Raw genomic sequence first — 10,780 nt, 5'->3', positions numbered from 1 at the left:
TCTGTCATAAGGAGAGTTCTTTACAGTGAAAGTTTCCTGTCAATGGGATTTCTCTCCCCCCTGCTCCTCCTCATCTCCCAGTGGCAAAGACAATGTGTTTTTACAGCAGCTCATTAATGACAGAATGACTGATTTGATGGTAGTTTGAAAGGAAGCTGGGTCTCATTGTTGAGCCACTGTCGCCAGTGGAAAGTTGGTTCATTTTGAGGTGATTGTTGTGGATTAGGGCACTTGCGGCCTTTCAGAGTGGGGTGGGGGGGTAACCTCTTTCATTCTGCTTTCTTGCATTAGCATCCAAATGTCCCCTCGAGTGATTCACTGGATTTCTCTAAAGGAATAAACTGTAATTTGCATTTGACTTGTGGTCACTCTTAACTTCAACACCGCAATGAGTGTGTGCAGCTTTACTTAAGAGCAGAAGATGTTACAAATCCTTATTATGAGGCAAAGGATGTTAAAATATTCAAGTGGGTTGAAGCCACAAAAACGAGAGATGTTGTTGCTTCCCAACTGAAAACCGACTTAGCATCCGGTTAGTATTTACTCAACACTTTCAGGCTTCTGGGAATGATCATGCTGACCTTTATTTTATTACAGGGGACAGTTTATGCATTTTTTCTATTGTATCAAAATTCTAGTCTTCATTGTTGACCTTTTATTTATTTCAAAAACTGTTTCAGCCACCCCATATCTGACAGGCACAGAAATACCCCCAATCCCAATTGCATATACAAAATTTGCTTAATGAAATATAATCATATTTGAGAAAGATTGCAATAGATAGTGCAAAGATAGTAAAATATCAAATTGTGTCAAAGTATCACATGTTAAGGAGAGGTGTTATATGCATTCTAAAATTCTCTGACTTCTTATGAGGCTAATTATGCATGCTTTACAGTTATTACCATGTTGAAATACTTCTTGCAGGACATATTTGTAAATGAGACTCCGGTCCTATTAATTATTAATGGATGTTTATGCAATTATTGTTATTGTAATGATTTTTTTAATTAAGTGTAATCCATGTCAGCTACAGAACAGGTAATTTCAGGCCTGTTGTGCTGCTCACTGAGAAATCTAATTCTACATTATGCTGCAAATTTGTCCTTATTTGAGACAGACAATGGAGTTTTTACACTGGAGGGGAAAAGGCAGCAGATCTAAACAAGGTAAAGTGACCTCTTCATGGTGGCTATCTCGGGGTCATGACATGTGGAAGTGGGCCACAGCTGGCGCCCACAGCCAGATGAAGGAGATGAGTTGATGGGACAGGAACCAAACTGCCCCTGCTGTCCACCTGCCGCCTTTAGGACTCACCCCGGTACCAGGGAGCTCCTGCTGGGTGGCACCATGGCAACCACGGAGCTCCCCACTGATTGGCCAAGCTGTTACAAATTAGCACATCGGACAGCTTCATAGAGTCATTAGCATATAAAGAGGTGAGCTGAGGGCACAGAGGCAAGATCATCTGGGGGCGTCCCCTGCAGTGCCCCTGGTCCTCTATAATGACCACTGAGCACCTTGCCTTGGTCCCTGAACAGGGACAACAAGGTGCTGGCTCTGTCAGTCATTTGTCACTACTACCTGCAGGCTATGGCGAGTCACCAGGGAGGACGGGACAGCGTCTAGGAAGCCACAGACAGGGCCTGTGGGATCAGCTGGGAGACAGTGCCCCAGGATAAACAGAGGCCAAAGTGTGTAACAACTGTCTCCAGCACTTTCACCCTCATCATCACCCATTAGTCTTATCTCCTCCTCCTAACTGTCCCCCTCCTCAACTTCTCATTATCATCCTTATGCTCATTTCTTCCCTCCTGAGTTTCCACCTCCACCATCTTCTCCTCCTCCTCCATGTGTGGGCCCACAGCGACATATGCAGGGCGGCTGACCTCACATAAAACTGCTCTGGCAGGCTTACAGTTTAACCACTGTAACTTGGGGCCCAAAGGTCAAACAGTAGGCAGTCAATGGGGCAGAAGGATCAATTCTTATCATCAGTCTTAATTAGACGGGACATCATTAAAAGCTAGTTTCTGTTAATGAGAAGCGCCTCCCAGGGTCCTCCCGTTTTTACCATTAGCTCAACAAAGAATGAACCAAGAGCTCTTATTGATTCCATACAAGTGAAGAACACGAGCACCATCAGCTATTCCCGATCCTGTCAGTAATGATTCTCGGTGATTGCGTAGAGGGCTCATCAATAAAAGTTGCCACAATGGTAGAAAAAACATCGTTACCACACTTTTTTCTGTTGTTATGTTGTGTGTGAAACTGGAAGAAACACAAAAAAAGAGCACTACAAAGAAGAAACACATGGTGCCAGAGGGAGGGTTTGAAGTATTACACAGGCAGTACATCACGTATGGTACCGCTTGGATTCTCTGCTTTCTCTCCGAGTAATGATCTCTGAATTGAATCTGGTTCCTTCCCTTCTAGGAAGCAATTTTCTGAGCTACACAGTCTGCAATACAGTGCTATCATGTGCCCTTCCTGCAAGTATGCGCACGCTCATTAAAAAGTCATATCAAGACAATGTCATTGTGATAATATAAAAAGCCTTTTACTTGGTTTATCTGCTTCAATTTTCCATTTCTAAATTCAATTTCCGTCACTGACTTTGAGCAATGACATAATATTTGCTGTCTGATGCCATCTTTTTGAGTATGTCTGCTTCCTAATGATTTCTTTAATTACAAGACGGGGAGATGCAGCAGTCGTGGAACAATAGCCCCCTCGGTGACTGCACCTCCCGCAGTGCAATTAGCCCTCAATTCACCATTCCGGTGTGTCCTGCAGCCTGCACCTGAGACTAACGACTCTGGATCTGTTATCAATTATTACTCCTTCAACTCTCGCATCTGTATCCCTGGCCGCCCCCTCTTTGCTATCCCATCCCATCCTCCCCTATGTCTCCGCCAAAACCTCCTCATCACTTGATTAACAACCTCGGTAAACCTTTCATCCCTCCGTCCATCCTCCGAGTCTTGAACACTTCACTCTGTTTTCACAGGGCCCTGTTTACTTCCTGTGGCAGGATCCTTCATCCTGAGAGCCGAGGCCACCTCAGGGCTCTTTCAAGTGTTTCAAGTGGTCCGGGGCACTCCAGAGCTCCCTCTTCACTCCTCTCCCCCTCTTTTGTCCGTACAACGTTATCCTCTTTTGTTTTTTCTCCTTTTACATCGGGAACCACACTTGCAAGCGAAGACAATATCAAGTTCTTTCAAGGACACTTGTTCTCTATTTGGTGTGGAATGTTTCTCTTGACTCCTTTACCAGTCACCAGAAGCTGTTTTGGATATTTGGATACAGGAAGTCTCTTTGAAGTGGTCCGTGTCAGCTGAGAGATAGATGAAATGAGAGACATCCAAGAGGAAGAGGAGGATGTTTTTGGAATGGTTATCATTTAGGGAATACTGAATATTAACATCTAATCATTTTTATCTTGCAAAAAATACTTAATAGACCATAACAGTAGAGGCTTTCTCTATAGAGGGCCTCTTACTTTTAGAGTGCTTAGTGATAAGTGGTTTGTGAGAGAGTATTTAATCTTCCATGGTGCTGAATAAGCTGTATGATACTCATCCCCAGTTAAAATCAGTTCATCCAAACTTTAGTTTCTCAGCTAATTGCTTTCTGGCCTCTTCTTAAGTCCAATTTCTCAATCCACCTCCCCAATCTTTCATTCGTTCCTTCATCGTAGCAGTCACCCCTCCATAGTGACCCCCTCCCTCAAAGTGAAGGAGGAAGTCTCCAGATGGTTTAGCACTTGTCAGGGTGACACTGGTGACCCCAGATGCTGTCCAGATGCAGGTCAACGGCAGGGTGCACGACGCTGTCCGAGTGACTTACTGCTTGCTGTAAAAAGCCATTACGCCGGAGAGAGGAGAGAGGTAAAAACTCTAAACTCCACCTTGCAGAATGAGCCAGATAGGCATGAAATGTCTTCAAGATTGAATTCCAAGGTTTTTTGAGAAAGTTGACACCTTAGTCTGAGGGTTGTCACCGGAGGTTCTGGTCTGGATCAGCAGAGAGCATTCAGTGGCAAGTTAAGGTTTCCAAATGCGGCTGAATTATTGCTTCCCTGCCAGCAAAAGAAAACATTGCTGCAAATATCTTCATGTTAACACCTCCCATGTGCTTTAGCTTTGGTGGCACTCTACTCTGCTATCTTGGGCACTCCAAATATTGTGGACCATTAACTTTTCGAAGTAGTCACTTCAGCAGTCCCAAAGTCACTTTCATGTATGATTAAGACACTTCAAGCAGAATGTAATCACTTTTTTGTTTGCCCATCTATTTGACACGTCCGCTGAATCCCTCACTGAAGCACATTTAGCGCCAGTGAAGTGATCAAATGGTGCATAAAAGGACTGATGCCCGGGGAGCAAGGGTAGAGGTGCAGAAGAATCGGCAGCAGCACCATTTACTTTGCTTTAAAACACAACGTGCTTATGTTTTTCTTTCCTAATTAACCAGGGTTGTTTCAATGGTCCCAGAGTGCCTTGTGACCGCACTAATAGAAATAAAGGCTCCCTAATGGACTGAGGGCAGACTATATTATTTTGCCCTTCAAACTGGCCCCCAGAACACCCCTCAACCAAGCCGAGGCCCATTCTTTAAACAACAGCCATAAAAGCCAATGAACCGGAGGAATATGTTTGCCATATGGCCTTTGATTGTTAGGGGGAGAAATAGAAAGAGAAAGCAAGAAAGCATAAAGGGGCTGAGTGGTGTGTGTGTGTGGTGGGTGGGGGTGGGTGGGCTTTGTTTTTAAAATACTCCTAAGGTCAGAAAACCAGAAAGCCACTATACTTGTGAGGTCTGACAGCTTTGAAAGGACCAATATGCTGCATCTCACAAGTTTAAATGATGGTTTGATGGATAAGAGGAGCTTTTTGAGTTGTACTTCATATTAATCTAGAGCTATAAGAGCTTTAATCATCCTCAAGTTTACAATACAAGAGTTTAGACACATCCTCTTAACCGTCGTATTGTCTCACAGAGAGTGTCGAGAAGGTCCAGCCACACCTGGGTTATTGTAGCAGGTTAACATGCTGCTTTTTTAATTTGATTTATTTGTCAGTAGAAAAGAGAGAACCCGTACAGTCCCAACACACTCCAAAAAACAGGTGGAGAACAAGAACATGTCCCATCTAAAAATAAACTGACAAAGATGTCCGAGACTTATTTCCACTCTGGTCCTCTAAGACAATCCAGGCTAGGTAATAAAAACATTAACATCAGAATTTACTAGACAGTCCCAGTTACAATATATGTTAAATACAACTTTGCAATACACAATAAGGAGGATTATGTGTATTTGCAATATAAGAGAAGTGCACACATGAATCACCTGAATGCACGCTGCAGGGTGATGAAGGAAATACTCTACTGTGTTCAAGCAGGGATTTGTACCGGTAACTTTAGTTTTGTATATGATACAATGATAAAGTCCTTGTCAGGCTGCACTCTCACATGTTATGCAGCAAAGATCATTTTAGAAAATTTCTAAAATTTACCTGATATAACATTGCACAGAAAAAGGGCTGAAGTTTGATGCTTTTCTCTCAACATTTATTCTGCACTATGAGCCCAACAGCTGTTAATGTTAACACTGATGTAGCAATACTGAAACTTATACTGCAGCTTCTTAAAGGTTAGAGAATGCATTAAGTCAAGAATGGAAGAATGTGTGTGTGTAAGGGAAGAGTGCGTCCTGAAATTTCTATGGCAAAGTCTGAGAGTGGTGCAGTGTGAACATTATCCAGACATTCAAGAGTGTGTGTGTGTGTGTGTGTGTGTGTGTGTGTGTAAGAGAGAGAGAGAAAGAGTGTGTGTGTGTGTGTGTGTGTGTGTGTGTGTGTGTGTGTGTGTGTGTGTGTGTGTGTGTGTGTGTGTGTGTGTGTGTGTGTGTGTGTGTGTGTGTGTGTGTGTGTGTGTGTGTGAGAAACAGAGCGAGAGAGACAGAGAGATTTACAACACTGAACCTCAAGTGCAACAGTGTTTGTAGAGATGAAGGGTGAGGGGGGGGGGCTTTATGCAGGCTCTGGGGGTCAGACCAACAGGGGGCTACACAAACCTACAGCCCTGTGCAGAACCGTTAAGACTCCACAGACACACACTCTTATACCTGCAGATATAGTATATCTGACTGAGCCCCATCAACATGTCGTCTTGATAAATGATCCACCGTGAGATGGTTTTTGAAAGAAAAATCAAACCGGTGAAACTGATATCTCTCAGCCTGAAGTGTGTGTGCGTGTGTGTAGGGGGGGGGGGGGTGTTCACTGCTCCTAAATCTACATCTAAATTACCATGAATATTGTATATACCAAAAAACCATAAATTACTGTATTGACCCGAATATAAGACGATATTTTTTCCGTCGAAAAAAGTCTGAAAAAGACGGGTCGTCTTACATTCAGGTCAGTACGGTATATAAGACAATAAAGTATAATTATTGTAATAAATATAAATTCACTCAAAAAAAAAAAATCGTCAAAATAGCAAATGTAATTGTTGGTTGCAGCATTAATATTTTTGGGGGGATTATATCAAAAGCACCAGAGTATGGGTGAAAATCAGACTTGAGTGCTATTCAAACTAAAAACAAATATTATTTATTTATTGTAAGATGCATTTTGTTTATTGAAAGAGGAGGAAAGTTTATAGGGTAAAATATGGTGAATTGTATCTTCTAGCATCAACAAACATGAATGGGAATATAAAATATGGTTTTATGTGTTCTCATTATCATTCATAGAATTGCATTGTAACACCACGGATAGTTGAATGTGTGAAGCTTGTGTACTGTATAGATATACTATATGTCCTCCCTTTGTTCTGCTTCCATCCATGCATAATGCAGTGTATGGCCCTTGTGCTGGATATTCATGCCACTGTGTCCTGCCTTATCTCCCCTCCGCCTCCCAACCGCCCCTCTCCTTTGTCCTGGGATTCCACAGCTTCCCCATGCAGCTACATGGGACACTCACTCCCTCAGCTATCAGCCACCAGCCCTGCTATCTCCTGATGGACCATGGCAGACACTCCATTGAGAGAAGATTACAGCATTCATCTCTAGCTCTACTAATCACCCTGTCTCTATTCCATGTTCATGAATGGTGATTGCAGAAAATGCAAAAACTATAAAGGTAGCTCACTAATTGGGTTTACTAATCACTCTTTTATTAGCCTTTAGGTCTGAGTCTCTATTCTTCTCTTTCTAAGGACAGAGAGACTTTTTCTTTCTTCAAGATCCCCCCCCCCCTCCTTTTTTTAATTCGCTGAGTTATTCAAACGAAGACTGATATCATAATTAGGAGTTGTGTATGCAGCTTTCAGAGCTGTAAATAAATCACATTAAGAGTGTCCTTTAAGAGTTCTAGGACGTGCTTTGTTTGAGCTGCTGATAGTGTTTTATCAAAGAAAAAGCCTGTCACACACACACTGTCCAGACAGTGGCAGCAAAGCTCATACTCATACTTGGCACTGAAACAAAAACAGAACGCATAATGTTATTATGTACTGTATGCTGAATACAGAGGCTTTTCATTCAGTTTATCAGTGGACGTGTCCCTGCAGAGGAGACAGCTGAAACAGATAGATGCTGTAGCTGCGTATCTACAGTACAGTGTCTCCCAAGCTTGCTGGCTTTGAGGGCGCCAAGCATTTTGCTGAACTTTGCAGAGGTTATACACATGCAGCCTATTGTGCTGCTCCATGCGCACTGAAAGGATATTTGATCTCCCAATTCTTTGTCATCCCAGAACTGTCCCAGCAGTTTTTTTTATCTCTGGCTCCTATAACTGTCTGCTCCTGCTCCACTGGGCTGATTTAGAGCCCGTTGGCCTCCGTGATGTGTAGACAACTTGCAGCGCTGAGATATTAAACTCCAATGAATGTTGTGGTTGCTTAATGTTATTACTTATTGGCCACATCTCTTGAGTTTGCTCAGTGCGAGCGTGCACGTATTCATGTGTACAACAACTTTTAATCAAAGTGTTAGTGTCTTGGACTGGAATGGATGGATCGTTAAAAAAAAAAAAAAGTAGTATCTACATAACCCCCAATGAATGGGGCGCTCAAACCTGCCTGTTTAAAATGCAGTGCAGCTCCAAATAACTCGGCTGCTGAGTACTCCACTCCCATAGGAGGCCCTGTTATTGCCTGGGGAATTTATTAGGCTTCATCAACACCATTCAGAGAGCTTTTACTGCCATCCATCCGACCAGCACGAAGCTTTACTGGACCTCATGAGAGCCGTCTTTGTGTCTCCGTCTCTGTCTGTCTGCAGAGATTAAAAGCAGCCTTGTTCGCCCTGCTTAGTGTCAGGCCTGAGACTTCTGAGCTGCTCTTCTCCGTCTACTCCAGCGTTGCAGTTGCAACCTTGTCCCGTGCGCCTTTGTGCCTGTGTATGGCGTGCGCGTTAAATGCTATAATTACAACAGCGCATTGCCTGGGTTATTTGCTCCATATAGAGCCGAGAGATTCCTATCGCACGCCCCCCCCCTTCTTTCAAAACTGCAGGCACATGCTTTGACCATCTTGTGTGGCATGTGCTTATCATGTTGCTCATGCATGACTGTCAGTCATATATTTTACAACGTATGTGACCCGTGCTGGGCGGATCCGTGCTGCAGATGTTCTGCTGTCAAAGGGCTTTTTAGCTTAAAACTCATTGCTCTTAAAAAAAAAAAAAAATCCCCCTGATTCAAATAAGTGTCTCGCTCCAGTTCACTGTCAATATAAGTGTTACAAGCGCCACTTCAGTTTCATGGGGCAGAAAGTGATCTGTATTGCTGGCTATTGTGTGCGCGCTGATGTTTTCCAGCTGCTGAAAGGTGCATTCACTGATGTTAAAGTCATCACCCAACCATTTGAGGCACGCTTCCACACCGCTGCCACAAAAGCTCCCGTCCGTCTGTTTGTGCCCCGTCCAGCGTGTTGCTTCATCCTCCCTGCTCTTTCATTGCAGATAAACTGATTAGGCCCTCAGTGTGAGTGCATGTTGGCGTAAGTGATTTTGATGTATGGCAGAAGCTGAAGTTGATTTAGTCCGGAACTTCATCAGCTGCCAATCTTTTAGTCCCGGAGCATGATGGACGCCCACAGAGTCGGGGGGTCAGCTTTGTGTGGTGATGACCTTGATCCGGTATTGGCCTTGGGAATGGGTTCGTACGGTGGATATTAGAAGGTGGTGGGGCCTGGAGGTTCAATAAGGTCCTTCTTCTCCAGATGACAAATGAATGGCTGTGTCATTGGGGAAAAAGAAAAAAAAAAACACACTGCGTCCACTTTGACCCCTCTAAACAGCGCTCCAGGGAAAGTTGGTGCCTAAGTCATGGCTCGGCCCCCAGCGGCCAAGGATCATGTTCCTAAATAACCTCCAGACATCCTTAGGGATTTATGGACCCACTGGGCTAGAAGTGCAACTCGGATCAGGGTCAGCTTTGATGAGGCGGGGGGATATAGGCAAGTATTGTGTAGAAGTGGAAACCAGAGTGGGGCTGCCTGAATATATGCCTGCACATGTGATGCATGTGTACCCATGCTTGCGTGTGAACATGCAAGTGTGTTTATGCTTGTGCTAAAATGTAAGAGGTCAGATCTCCATGTGATCTGACCAGCTAATCTAAATCTAATCTTAGCCAGCTGCATGTCCTCGGCCCCCTCAGCCCCATCTCCTTCTCTCTTCTCCAGCTGAGGGAGAAATTATTAAAGCTACAAATTACCAAGACCCAGAGGTTCTTCCACCAGTGGTGATGGCAAGCAGATGGCAGCAAGACTAGGAGAGACGTATCCCTCCACCCCAACCCCAACCCCTGCCTTACATAAAGCACCATTTGCATTTCATGAGCCTTAATTGCGTCTGTTGCCCTCCTCCCCACCGGCTCTGCGATTTTGTGCCTGTCACTGTGCACCCCTGCACCCTTGAAGGAGCAGTGATAGATTAAGGTGGACCTTCTGTTTGCATCCCCCTCATTGTGTTCCAGAAATTAGAAAATATTATCTCCCGGTAGAAAAAAAAAGGGGAGGTGCAGGAGGTGATGGTGACATTGGGTGGGATAGGACAAGACAGGGGGAGTTTGTAAGGCATCAATGGGAAAAGTGGTTATTTTGAAAGCAGTGTGATGGCAAGACAATGGTGTGTGGAACCCCCAGACACCTATAAAGCACAGAGGTTCTAACGCCTATCAATCAATACTTGATAGACACAAGTACAGACAGTGCTTTCTTCTTTTTTTTAACTCACTCTTTTGTTTTTTGTTTTTTTACACATTGCAAGTATGTAAAGATTCTTCTTGAGACAGTTCCAGAAGGCAGAAGGAGTTTATGGTGCACAGTGAGCTGCCAAAGTCCAGGTGGCGGTTAAATTGACAGCAGAGCGTTGATCTGTCATCATCATCGTAGTTAATGTTACAGGGCCCAGACATCGTGTTGGGTCCGAATGACATGACAAATCTGTCTAGTGTCTGTCTGGTTTGTAGCCGAAAGAGCCTAAAATGGATTGTTCTTGAGGCTTGTTCCACAAGATTGCACCTCAATTAAAGAAAACTATGCCTGCTTTGCCTTTATTTTGTCAGCCATCTTTATTTTGTTCATTTCCAGCTAAGGCTGTGGTGGTATGCCGCCAGTGTGGTGAATCTTTGCTGAGACCAGCAAAGACCCTCTTCGTGGTTCGTCTTGAGGCTTGCCTTGCTCACTTCACGTCACCATGGACAAGGTACAATGCTCCTTTATCCCAAGTGCAATCTGTGCAATGAATTCGCACTGCCCT

This window comes from Trachurus japonicus, chromosome 19 (assembly GCF_045865225.1).
Source record: "Trachurus japonicus isolate A0001 chromosome 19, Traja_1.0".
Taxonomy (NCBI): Eukaryota; Metazoa; Chordata; class Actinopteri; order Carangiformes; family Carangidae; genus Trachurus; species Trachurus japonicus.
The sequence above is the reverse complement of the archived record's forward strand: the minus strand, read 5'-3'. Positions refer to the sequence as shown.